Source organism: Oncorhynchus nerka, linkage group LG12 (genome assembly GCF_034236695.1).
Source record: "Oncorhynchus nerka isolate Pitt River linkage group LG12, Oner_Uvic_2.0, whole genome shotgun sequence".
NCBI lineage: Eukaryota > Metazoa > Chordata > Actinopteri > Salmoniformes > Salmonidae > Oncorhynchus > Oncorhynchus nerka.
In genome coordinates this window covers 46931273-46943672 of record NC_088407.1, presented here as the reverse complement: position 1 = coordinate 46943672, position 12400 = coordinate 46931273, and positions in this window count along the sequence as shown.

Genomic DNA, 12400 nt, shown 5'->3' with positions numbered 1-12400 from the left:
GTTGACAATAGCTTATTATTAGTGTAAATAAATTGTATTTGTATGGTTTGCAGTCCTCAAAGAATGAATTGCGTTGAATTGAATTAATCAGATCCAATGATTTACCGCCTGTAGGGTGGGGTAAAGCTAGTCATCATTATTATAATCACCATCTCAATCATTATCACCATACCATCATAGACTTATTCTTCTGTATCTGAGACTCATCTGACACTACCTTAGATATGGCAGTCTGCAACTCAATACACTGCCCCTGCATGGTGTTCAGCGTCCCCTGCATGTGGTTAATCGACTGCTTAACATCGTTCAGCAGGATCTGAATCTCAAGCCTGCAGGAAATCAGGTGGTTCAACATACTGAGATGACGAGAGGCTTCAGACCATGCCCATTGGACCATCTTTAGGATTCTTTCTCACTTAACACCAATCTTATTAGGAATGTAACTTTGTGCAGAAGATGTTACTATAGTGTTATTTAGAAGAAAAAAAGTGTACTTTGTCAGGCGCCAAAAGGATGACGGGATGTCTCCCTGCTCCAGTGAGCTCTGCTGGCAGGTCTTGCTCACTGTTGGAAAGAACGGGAGCCAAATTAGAGGAAAAATATCTATGGTTGTTCAGCAATGAAATATTCATGGCATAATGGGATTTGTCCTTCCCCGTGAAAAGAATAACAGCAGCAGGGGTTTACTTTCTCACTTTTAGATAATGTAATACAATCTTTAAACCCATCAGAAGTGTAGTGCTTACCTCCATGAAAATATTCAGCCCTGTTATTTTGGGCTGCATTGTCCCAATGTTGACCACTAGTTCCAACTTGTGATGAGTTCTTGATGAAATGATCAAGTCAACATTTTGTTAGACATTTCAGAGATAGCATTAACAATTGTACATGAGTCAGTGCTTCCAGATATTGAGGTATCTTCCTTCTGAGGTATGTAAAAAAAATCTGGTGTGTGAGTACTCACATGAAAGGTATCCATGATTCTTGATTAAGCCAATCATGTATGTGATTACCATCCTATGGGTCAGGAGCAGGAATTATTGCTACACAGCTTTCAGGCAACTTTATGTCTTGGGCCTAGATGAATAATTGAAATACAAGAAGTATTGTGAATTGGTGATGCATAATTGCATTGTAATTTGGAATATTCCATCAAAGTTGTTTGTTTTGACAGTCAAAACAACTAACTAACTCTTATGATAAATCACTTGACGTGAGTAACTTGAATTGCCAGAAATAGCTATTATATATTCTGACCTAGACACTGACTTGTGCAATGCCTAATGCATAATCTATGCATGTTATTGGGTCATCATAGTATATAGCAGAGGGTCTCATAGTTCAAAAACAGCATTGGCCATTGGACTGCTCAGTCAAAACAACAAACTTTTACGATTAATCACTTGACTGGAGTAACTTGAATTGCCGGAAATAGCTAATATATTCTGACCTAGACACTGACTTGTGCAATGCCTAATGCATAATCTATGCATGTTATTGGCTCATCATAGTATATAGCAAAGGATCTCAGAGTCCAAAAACAGCATTGGCCATTGGACTGCTCAGTCAAAACAACAAACCTTTACGATTAGTCACTTGACTGGAGTAATTTGAGTTCGGAACTAAAACATTAAAAGTAGGCTATAGCTTGACTCATATCCTTACCTTGGACAAGCGTATCTAAAAGGCCTATCCAGTCGTGCGTGAAGATACCTTTAGGCAGATAAAAGCGCGGGACGGTTTGAGACACGCTCGGTATTGTGAATCTGTCACACTGATATAAAAGCACGTTTTCACTTATAATTTACACTGTAGAATGACCTGCAAGCCAATCAGAATCGAGTTTTAAACAATACCGTGGGTTCCATGGAACGTCACAAACATATTCGGCCACTTGCGTCACAGATTGCATTCACTGAACATGGGTTTAATAGCTATATTGGCTATATGTACATTATATGCACATCGTATTGTATTGAGATTACATTTACTGCCCCACTGAAACTAGCTAGCCTAATCCTATGAGGGTCAAATGTCAGAATCATGGCACATGAAAACATAATGAAATTGACTGCAGATTATAAAATTCACTGTGACACAAACCCACTGGGCATCAATGTTGTTTCCATGTAATTTCAATGAAATTACGTTGAACCAACGTCGAATAAAAATTGAATTGATGTATGTGCCCATTGGGAAGTGATCCATTCGAAATGTTGAATACATACAGTATTATAAAGAAAGACGTAAAAAATTGAATCGGAAAAACCGTTGAAAAAGTCTCATTTTACATAGGTAAAATGTATGTACGCATTACTGTAAATCGGTTTGGATGAAAACGTCTGCTTTCAAATCTGACTCTCACACATTTTTACAATCTCGCGATGTTTATTTCTGGCGCTCTCACGTTTGCGGGATTTTGTTTAGTAAATGATGCGTTGGAGAGCCGATCCCACCACCAGGGTTGTGGGTTCGATTCCCGGGGCAACCCATACGTAAAATGTATGTGCAAATGATTAAGTCGCTTTGGATGAAAACATCTGCTAAATGGCATATATTATGATTATATTGTTTTTACAACAGATCTACAATGTGAAAGTCTATTGCTTTTTCAAAATTGGACCTTTATTTAACTAGGCAAGTCAGTTATACGTGTCCCATATATATATATATATTTACAACTTTTTTCACATAATTTTTTTTAATTTTCCATAAACTCATCTTCAAAACACTCTCCTGCAACCCGCCTCACCAATTTATATTTATAAAAAAGTATTATTTACCTCAAATCTGTAATCCTCCAAGAAGCTAGCCAGAAACTCCAAGAAGCTAGCCAGAAACTAATCTAGAAGATAATCCAGAAGCTAGTTCAGAAGCTAGTTAGCTTCTTTACTGGCAAATCGTTAGTATTCAGCTAACCACGGTTTGTGGTCATCAGCTATCCTTTAGCTCGAAAATCTATCGCCAGTTTTGTACGGCGCAGCGCGGCTCGGAACGAAACATACCGGACCAATTTTTCTCTCCATGTCCCTGGATTTCAACCGCTAACTCTGGACATTCATACCTGGATCTCACAGCTAGCTAGCTGCTATCCGTGTGACTATCGGCTTCGTCGATTCCGGAGCAAACATCAATTATTCCGGAGCCAGCCAGCTGAAGAGTTCCATCAATCACTCCTGGGCTGCAGTCACCTATCTGGACCCGTTTTACTGCCTATCAGGAGCCCCACCGGGCCTTCAAAACTGGAGTTATCCGGCTGGCTCCTCCGTCGCGACGTCACCTGAACGCCCATCTGCGGCCTGCTAACCGTTAGCTGTCTTATCGACTGCTATCTGAATAGACAATCGGACATTTTTAATTTTTACTTTATTATTATTATAATTTTTCTTGGGCCTCTATAACTATATCTATTGTTTTTATTTTTGTTGTTGTTGTGTGATTTGGATTAATCCCCTCTACCACACGGAACCCCACTAATCTACTGACGGAACGCAAGAGGTGGCTAATAACAGACCTCCATCCTATGCTAGCTTGCTACCGATGGCCTGGCTAGCTGTCTAAATCGCCGTGACCCCCAACCAACCTCTCCACTCACCGGACCCTTTTGATCACTCGACTAAGCATGCCTCTCCTTAATGTCAATATGCCTTGTCCATTGTTGTTCTGGTTAGTGTTTATTGGCTTATTTCACTGTAGAGCCTCTAGTCCTGCTCACTATACCTTATCCAACCTATTAGTTCCACCACCCACATGACATCTCCTGGTTTCAATGATGTTTCTAGAGACAATATCTCTCTCTTCATCACTCAATACCTAGGTTTACCTCCACTGTATTCACATCCTACCATACCTTTGTCTGTACATTATACCTTGATGCTATTTTATCGCCCCTAGAAACCTCCTTTTACTCTCTGTTCTAGATGACCAATTCTTATTGCTTTTAGCCGCACCCTTATTCTACTCCTCCTCTGTTCCTCTGGCGATGTAGAGGTGAATCCAGGCCCTGCAGTGCCTAGCTCCACCCTATTCCCCAGGCGCTCTCTTTTGACGACTTCTGTAACCGTAATAGCCTTGGTTTCATGCATGTTAACATTAGAAGCCTCCTCCCTAAGTTTGTTCTATTCACTGCTTTAGCACACTCTGCCAACCCGGATGTTCTAGCTGTGTCTGAATCCTGGCTTAGGAAGACCATCAAAATTTCTGAAATTTTAATTCCAAACTACAACATTTTCAGACAAGATAGAACTGCCAAAGGGGCGGTGTTGCAATCTACTGCAAAGATAGCCTGCAGAGTTCTGTCCTACTATCCAGGTCTGTACCCAAACAATTTGAACTTCTACTTTTAAAAATCCACCTCTCTAAAAACAAGTCTCTCACCGTTGCCACCTGCTATAGACCACCCTCTGCCCCAGCTGTGCTCTGGACACCATATGTGAACTGATTGCCCCCATCTATCTTCAGAGCTCGTGCTGCTAGGCGACCTAAACTGGAACATGCTTAACACCCCCAGCCATCCTAAAATCTAAACTTGATGCCCTCAATCTCACACAAATGATCAATGAACCTACCAGGTACCTCCCAAAGCCTTAAACACGGGCACCCTCATAGATATCATCCTAACCAACTTGCCCTCTAAATACACCTCTGCTGTCTTCAACCAAGATCTCAGCGATCACTGCCTCATTGCCTGCATCTGTAATGGGTCAGCGGTCAAACAACCTCCACTCATCACTGTAAAACGCTCCCTGAAACACTTCAGCGAGCAGTCCTTTCTAATCGACCTGGCCGGGGTATCCTGGAAGGATATTGATCTCATCCCGTCAGTAGAGGATGCCTGGATATTTTAAATGCCTTCCTAACCATCTTAAATAAACATGCCCCATTCAAGAAATTTAGAACCAGGAACAGATATAGCCCTTGGTTCTCCCCAGACCTGTCTGCCCTTAACCAACACAAAAACATCCTATGAGGTTCTGCATTAGCATCGAACAGCCCCCGTGATATACAGCTGTTCAGGGAAGCTAGAAACCATTATACAAAAGCAGTTAGAAAAGCCAAGGCTAGCTTTTTCAAGCAGAAATTTGCTTCCTGCAACACTAACTCAAAAAAGTTCTGGGACACTGTAAAGTCTGAATGACTTGAGGTGAGGTGTTGGCTTTAGGGATGATCAGTGAGATACACCTGCTGGAGCGTGTGCTACGGATGGGTGTTGCCATCGTGACCAGTGAACTGAGATAAGGCGGAGCTTTACCTAGCATGGACTTGTAGATGACCTGGAGCCAGTGGGTCTGGCGACGAATATGTAGCGAGGGCCAGCCGACTAGAGCATACAAGTCGCAGTGGTGGGTGGTATAAGGTGCTTTGGTGACAAAACGGATGGCACTATGATAGACTGCATCCAGTTTGCTGAGTAGAGTGTTGGAAGCCATTTTGTAGATGACATCGCCGAAATCGAGGATCGGTAGGATAGTCAGTTTTACTAGGGTAAGCTTGGCGGCGTGAGTGAAGGAGGCTTTGTTACTGCAATAGAAAGCCGACTCTTGATTTGATTTTCGATTGGAGATGTTTTATGAGTCTGGAAGGAGAGTTTGCAGTCTAGCCAGACACCTAGGTACTTATAGATGTCCACATATTCAAGGTCGGAACCATCCAGGGTGGTGATGCTAGTCGGGCATGCGGGTGCAGGCAGCGATCGGTTGAAAAGCATGCATTTGGTTTTACTCGTATATAGACTTGTTTATACTGTATTATTGACTGTATGTTTGTTTTACTCCATGTGTAACTCTGTGTCGTTGTATGTGTCGAACTGCTTTGCTTTATCTTGGCCAGGTCGCAATTGTAAATGAGAACTTGTTCTCAACTTGCCTACCTGGTTAAATAAAGGTGAAATAAATAAATAAAAATTCTTATTTTCAATGACGGCCTAGGAACAGTGGGTTAACTGCCTGTTCAGGGGCAGAACGACAGATTTGTACCTTGTCAGCTCGGGATTTGAACTAGTCCAATGCTCTAACCACTAGGCTCCCTGCCGCCCCATGAATATTTGTGTTGGAACTTGACATCAGTTGGAAAGGCAGCACATGTATCTGTTTATGTTTCTCTTCCAATGAGCTTATCATATAAACTACAACGCGAAAAGTACGGTTTACTTCACTTTTAATCATGTCAGCACAGGTAACAGCCGTTTACAGTCTTTCTTTAGTTTTTCATTCTTACTCTTCCCAATTCACTTAAACTACATTTCTTTTTTTCCCCATGGGCTTCACCAGAGTACCCCCTAGTGGCTAGAACTGTATTAAGCCCCTTACATTTAATTGCTACCTGATTCAAAAGTAGTGGACAGAAATGTGGGCATACTATAATACAAGTTATATTGAGTATTACTAAACCAATATACCCTCAACTATACAGACACACAGCAATGTAGTGCTGCTGACCTGGGTTCAGGACCCACTAGGGGAGTCACCCTACATTCTAAGGGGCGGCACGTAGCCTCAAGGTTAGATCATTGGGCCAGTTACCGAAAGGTTGCTGGCTCAAATACCAGGTCAATTCTATGGCAGCTGGGTCACCTGGCGAGCACGGGGTCAGAAGGTGATCCACCATCAATTGACTGGTGGCACAGGATGGCCCTCGCACCTAGAGTACCATCACAAACAACAAAATATCTTAAAATCTCCTAAATTGTAGAGAAAGAGTTACACCTTTAGTGTGCTGTACAAGAGTGGACTTCAATAGAGTTACCATACAGTATTAGTAGAAACGTTTTAAATAAATCACAAATGACTGAAATTACAGTATAGACAGAGAGATAGTCCTATGTGTTCATCTTATTATATTTCTACAATGCCAAAACAGTGTGTATTATTTGCAACGAAACTGAACCCGTTTGCAAATAATTAACTCTGAGACGTCAATAGGGATCTGAGCATGGTACTTTCAAGTTAGGCCTACCTTTCCACCCCAGACCGAGTAGGCCTACTGACGCAGAAAAATGTAAGCTTCAACTGCTGGCTAATCTTCTTCCTTGGCTTAACCCAACGAGAGGTCACAATTGTTTCCCTAAAAGCTGTCTGGGTTTAAATATATTTTATTGGACAGAATTTATTTTACCTTTATTTAACTAGGCAAGTCAGTTAAGAACAAATTCTTATTTTCAATGACGGCCTAGGAACAGTGGGTTAACTGCCTGTTCAGGGGCAGAACGACAGATTCGTACCTTGTCAGCTCGGGGATATGAACTTGCAACCTTTCGGTTACTACATTTACATTACATTTAAGTCATTTAGCAGACGCTCTTATCCAGAGCGACTTACAAATTGGGTTACTAGTCCAACGCTCTAACCACTAGGCTACCCTGCCGCCCCCAGAATGTGAATACCTTAATCAATTCATAGTGACAGAATTAGATTATTTCCAAATGAAACAACAATATCCCCACATGCATCAGAGTCACGTCTTTCCCAGTTATTCCTATTTTACATCTTGTTTCTAGCATTAAGTATCGCAGACCAAAGCGTTGTTATAGATAACTGTATATAATCACATCTGTTTGATTTTCTTCAAAATCTTGAACTAACAGTGTACTTTTTGCCCTTTTCTTTAAGGCTGGTGTGATGATCTGAAGGTATAATATAGAGCATATTGTCATTCCCTAAAAAATCAACTCAATAGGAAGGTGTTCTTAATGTTTTGGTCACTCAGTGTAGATGAATCCCTAGCATATACTTTCATTTGTATGTGTACTGATAGTGCAAATACACAAATTTTTGTGGAAGGACCACCAGAGGGCAGGCTGGGCTCATGGATAGTAGCCCAACAAGGCATGGGAGACAAGGTAACCAGAGGCAATTAAGCACAGCTGACGGTACTAATGACATACTCTCCTTCCCCTATAAGAGAGAGAATGGAACCAGCAGAGAGAGGGGGGAAACTATCTCTGGAAGATGGCCACCGAGAGAGAGGAGCTATCCAGGAAGAACCACTAAGACGGTGACAATCCCGTGACTTTGTGTTCCTGTTTCATCTGGAGAAGATGTATGTTGTTCCTTGGAAGATTTTCATTGATTATGTTGGAGTGTTTGTGTTGACCAAATGCCCTCAATAGAGAACTGTGTTCAATCAAGAAAAACTACTCCTGACTCATTTATTCCACCTTCCCGCTTTAAAGTGACGCCCAATTACTTGGTCCGCTCACATTATATTAATGTTATCTACAATATATTATAATACCATAAGCCTCCCTGCTGCAGGGGCATTTCCTACTACAATTTTAAACTGATTTTCTTCACTTTAGCAATATTTTGTATCTTTGTTCATTTTCACATTTATTGTGTTTGGAATGGCACTGTTACTACAGCATTTGATGTAAGTATGTAGGACAATTACCCATAATGCTCAGTGACTGAACATTCAAAATGACCATGGCAATATTGACGATTCACATGCCATCGGAAACTTGGAACCTCAGAGTTAAAATGAATGTAAGTTATTAGCGTAGAGCTTCCTACTGGTTGATTCTGATACTTCACAAGTGGGAAACTTGAAATCATCATTCCATAATGAGGTAGCGAGTCAGAAATGTCAGAATTTCCTAGTTCCGAATTGAAGGTTCTTCTATGATGTAGGACAGGTCAGTAACCAAATTATTTTACTGTGCCCAGTGCCCACACAGACTTTTATGGTCACACAAGTTGCCACCGGTGAATTCAAAATGAGTAGCCTAACAATTATTTACGGTGGCCCCAGTTACATTTACAACCAAATTGTTTTTCTGCGAGAAATCAATAATAGTTACACAAATAGGGTAACCGTGAGCAATTGACAGTGAGCAATGAGCAAGATAACCATAGACGGGAAGTTGACAATAGCTTATTATTAGTGTAAATAAATTGTATTTGTATGGTTTGCAGTCCTCAAAGAATGAATTGCGTTGAATTGAATTAATCAGATCCAATGATTTACCGCCTGTAGGGTGGGGTAAAGCTAGTCATCATTATTATAATCACCATCTCAATCATTATCACCATACCATCATAGACTTATTCTTCTGTATCTGAGACTCATCTGACACTACCTTAGATATGGCAGTCTGCAACTCAATACACTGCCCCTGCATGGTGTTCAGCGTCCCCTGCATGTGGTTAATCGACTGCTTAACATCGTTCAGCAGGATCTGAATCTCAAGCCTGCAGGAAATCAGGTGGTTCAACATACTGAGATGACGAGAGGCTTCAGACCATGCCCATTGGACCATCTTTAGGATTCTTTCTCACTTAACACCAATCTTATTAGGAATGTAACTTTGTGCAGAAGATGTTACTATAGTGTTATTTAGAAGAAAAAAAGTGTACTTTGTCAGGCGCCAAAAGGATGACGGGATGTCTCCCTGCTCCAGTGAGCTCTGCTGACAGGTCTTGCTCACTGTTGGAAAGAACGGGAGCCAAATTAGAGGAAAAATATCTATGGTTGTTCAGCAATGAAATATTCATGGCATAATGGGATTTGTCCTTCCCCGTGAAAAGAATAACAGCAGCTGGGGTTTACTTTCTCACTTTTAGATAATGTAATACAATCTTTAAACCCATCAGAAGTGTAGTGCTTACCTCCATGAAAATATTCAGCCCTGTTATTTTGGGCTGCATTGTCCCAATGTTGACCACTAGTTCCAACTTGTGATGAGTTCTTGATGAAATGATCAAGTCAACATTTTGTTAGACATTTCAGAGATAGCATTAACAATTGTACATGAGTCAGTGCTTCCAGATATTGAGGTATCTTCCTTCTGAGGTATGTAAAAAAAATCTGGTGTGTGAGTACTCACATGAAAGGTATCCATGATTCTTGATTAAGCCAATCATGTATGTGATTACCATCCTATGGGTCAGAGCAGGAATTATTGCTACACAGCTTTCAGGCAACTTTATGTCTTGGGCCTAGATGAATAATTGAAATACAAGAAGTATTGTGAATTGGTGATGCATAATTGCATTGTAATTTGGAATATTCCATCAAAGTTGTTTGTTTTGACAGTCAAAACAACTAACTAACTCTTATGATAAATCACTTGACGTGAGTAACTTGAATTGCCAGAAATAGCTATTATATATTCTGACCTAGACACTGACTTGTGCAATGCCTAATGCATAATCTATGCATGTTATTGGCTCATCATAGTATATAGCAAAGGATCTCAGAGTCCAAAAACAGCATTGGCCATTGGACTGCTCAGTCAAAACAACAAACCTTTACGATTAGTCACTTGACTGGAGTAATTTGAGTTCGGAACTAAAACATTAAAAGTAGGCTATAGCTTGACTCATATCCTTACCTTGGACAAGCGTATCTAAAAGGCCTTATCCAGTCGTGCGTGAAGATACCTTTAGGCAGATAAAAGCGCGGAACGGTTTGAGACACGCTCGGTATTGTGAATCTGTCACACTGATATAAAAGCACGTTTTCACTTATAATTTACACTGTAGAATGACCTGCAAGCCAATCAGAATCGAGTTTTAAACAATACCGTGGGTTCCATGGAACGTCACAAACATATTCGGCCACTTGCGTCACAGATTGCATTCACTGAACATGGGTTTAATAGCTATATTGGCTATATGTACATTATATGCACATCGTATTGTATTGAGATTACATTTACTGCCCCACTGAAACTAGCTAGCCTAATCCTATGAGGATCATATATCAAATGTCAGAATCATGGCACATGAAAACATAATGAAATTGACTGCAGATTATAAAATTCACTGTGACACAAACCCACTGGGCATCAATGTTGTTTCCATGTAATTTCAATGAAATTACGTTGAACCAACGTCGAATAAAAATTGAATTGATGTATGTGCCCATTGGGAAGTGATCCATTCGAAATGTTGAATACATACAGTACTATAAAGAAAGACGTAAAAAAATTGAATCGGAAAAACCGTTGAAAAAGTCTCATTTTACATAGGTAAAAAGTATGTACGCATTACTGTAAATCGGTTTGGATGAAAACGTCTGCTTTCAAATCTGACTCTCACACATTTTTACAATCTCGCGATGTTTATTTCTGGCGCTCTCACGTTTGCGGGATTTTGTTTAGTAAATGATGCGTTGGAGAGCCGATCCCACCACCAGGGTTGTGGGTTCGATTCCCGGGGCAACCCATACGTAAAATGTATGTGCAAATGATTAAGTCGCTTTGGATGAAAACATCTGCTAAATGGCATATATTATGATTATATTGTTTTTACAACAGATCTACAATGTGAAAGTCTATTGCTTTTTCAAAATTGGACCTTTATTTAACTAGGCAAGTCAGTTATACGTGTCCCATATATATATATATATTTACAACTTTTTTCACATAATTTTTTTTAAATTTTCCATAAACTCATCTTCAAAACACTCTCCTGCAACCCGCCTCACCAATTTATATTTATAAAAAAGTATTATTTACCTCAAATCTGTAATCCTCCAAGAAGCTAGCCAGAAACTCCAAGAAGCTAGCCAGAAACTAATCCAGAAGATAATCCAGAAGCTAGTTCAGAAGCTAGTTAGCTTCTTTACTGGCAAATCGTTAGTATTCAGCTAACCACGGTTTGTGGTCATCAGCTATCCTTTAGCTCGAAAATCTATCGCCAGTTTTGTACGGCGCAGCGCGGCTCGGAACGAAACATACCGGACCAATTTTTCTCTCCATGTCCCTGGATTTCAACCGCTAACTCTGGACATTCATACCTGGATCTCACAGCTAGCTAGCTGCTATCCGTGTGACTATCGGCTTTCGTCGATTCCGGAGCAAACATCAATTATTCCGGAGCCAGCCAGCTGAAGAGTTCCATCAATCACTCCTGGGCTGCAGTCACCTATCTGGACCCGTTTTACTGCCTATGCGGAGCCCCACCGGGCCTTCAAAACTGGAGTTATCCGGCTGGCTCCTCCGTCGCGACGTCACCTGAATGCCCATCTGCGGCCTGCTAACCGTTAGCTGTCTTATCGACTGCTATCTGAATAGACAATCGGACATTTTTAATTTTTTACTTTATTATTATTATTTTTTTTTCTTGGGCCTCTATAACTATATCTATTGTTTTTATTTTTGTTGTTGTTGTGTGATTTGGATTAATCCCCTCTACCACACGGAACCCCACTAATCTACTGACGGAACGCAAGAGGTGGCTAATAACAGACCTCCATCCTATGCTAGCTTGCTACCGATGGCCTGGCTAGCTGTCTAAATCGCCGTGACCCCCAACCAACCTCTCCACTCACCGGACCCTTTTGATCACTCGACTAAGCATGCCTCTCCTTAATGTCAATATGCCTTGTCCATTGTTGTTCTGGTTAGTGTTTATTGGCTTATTTCACTGTAGAGCCTCTAGTCCTGCTCACTATACCT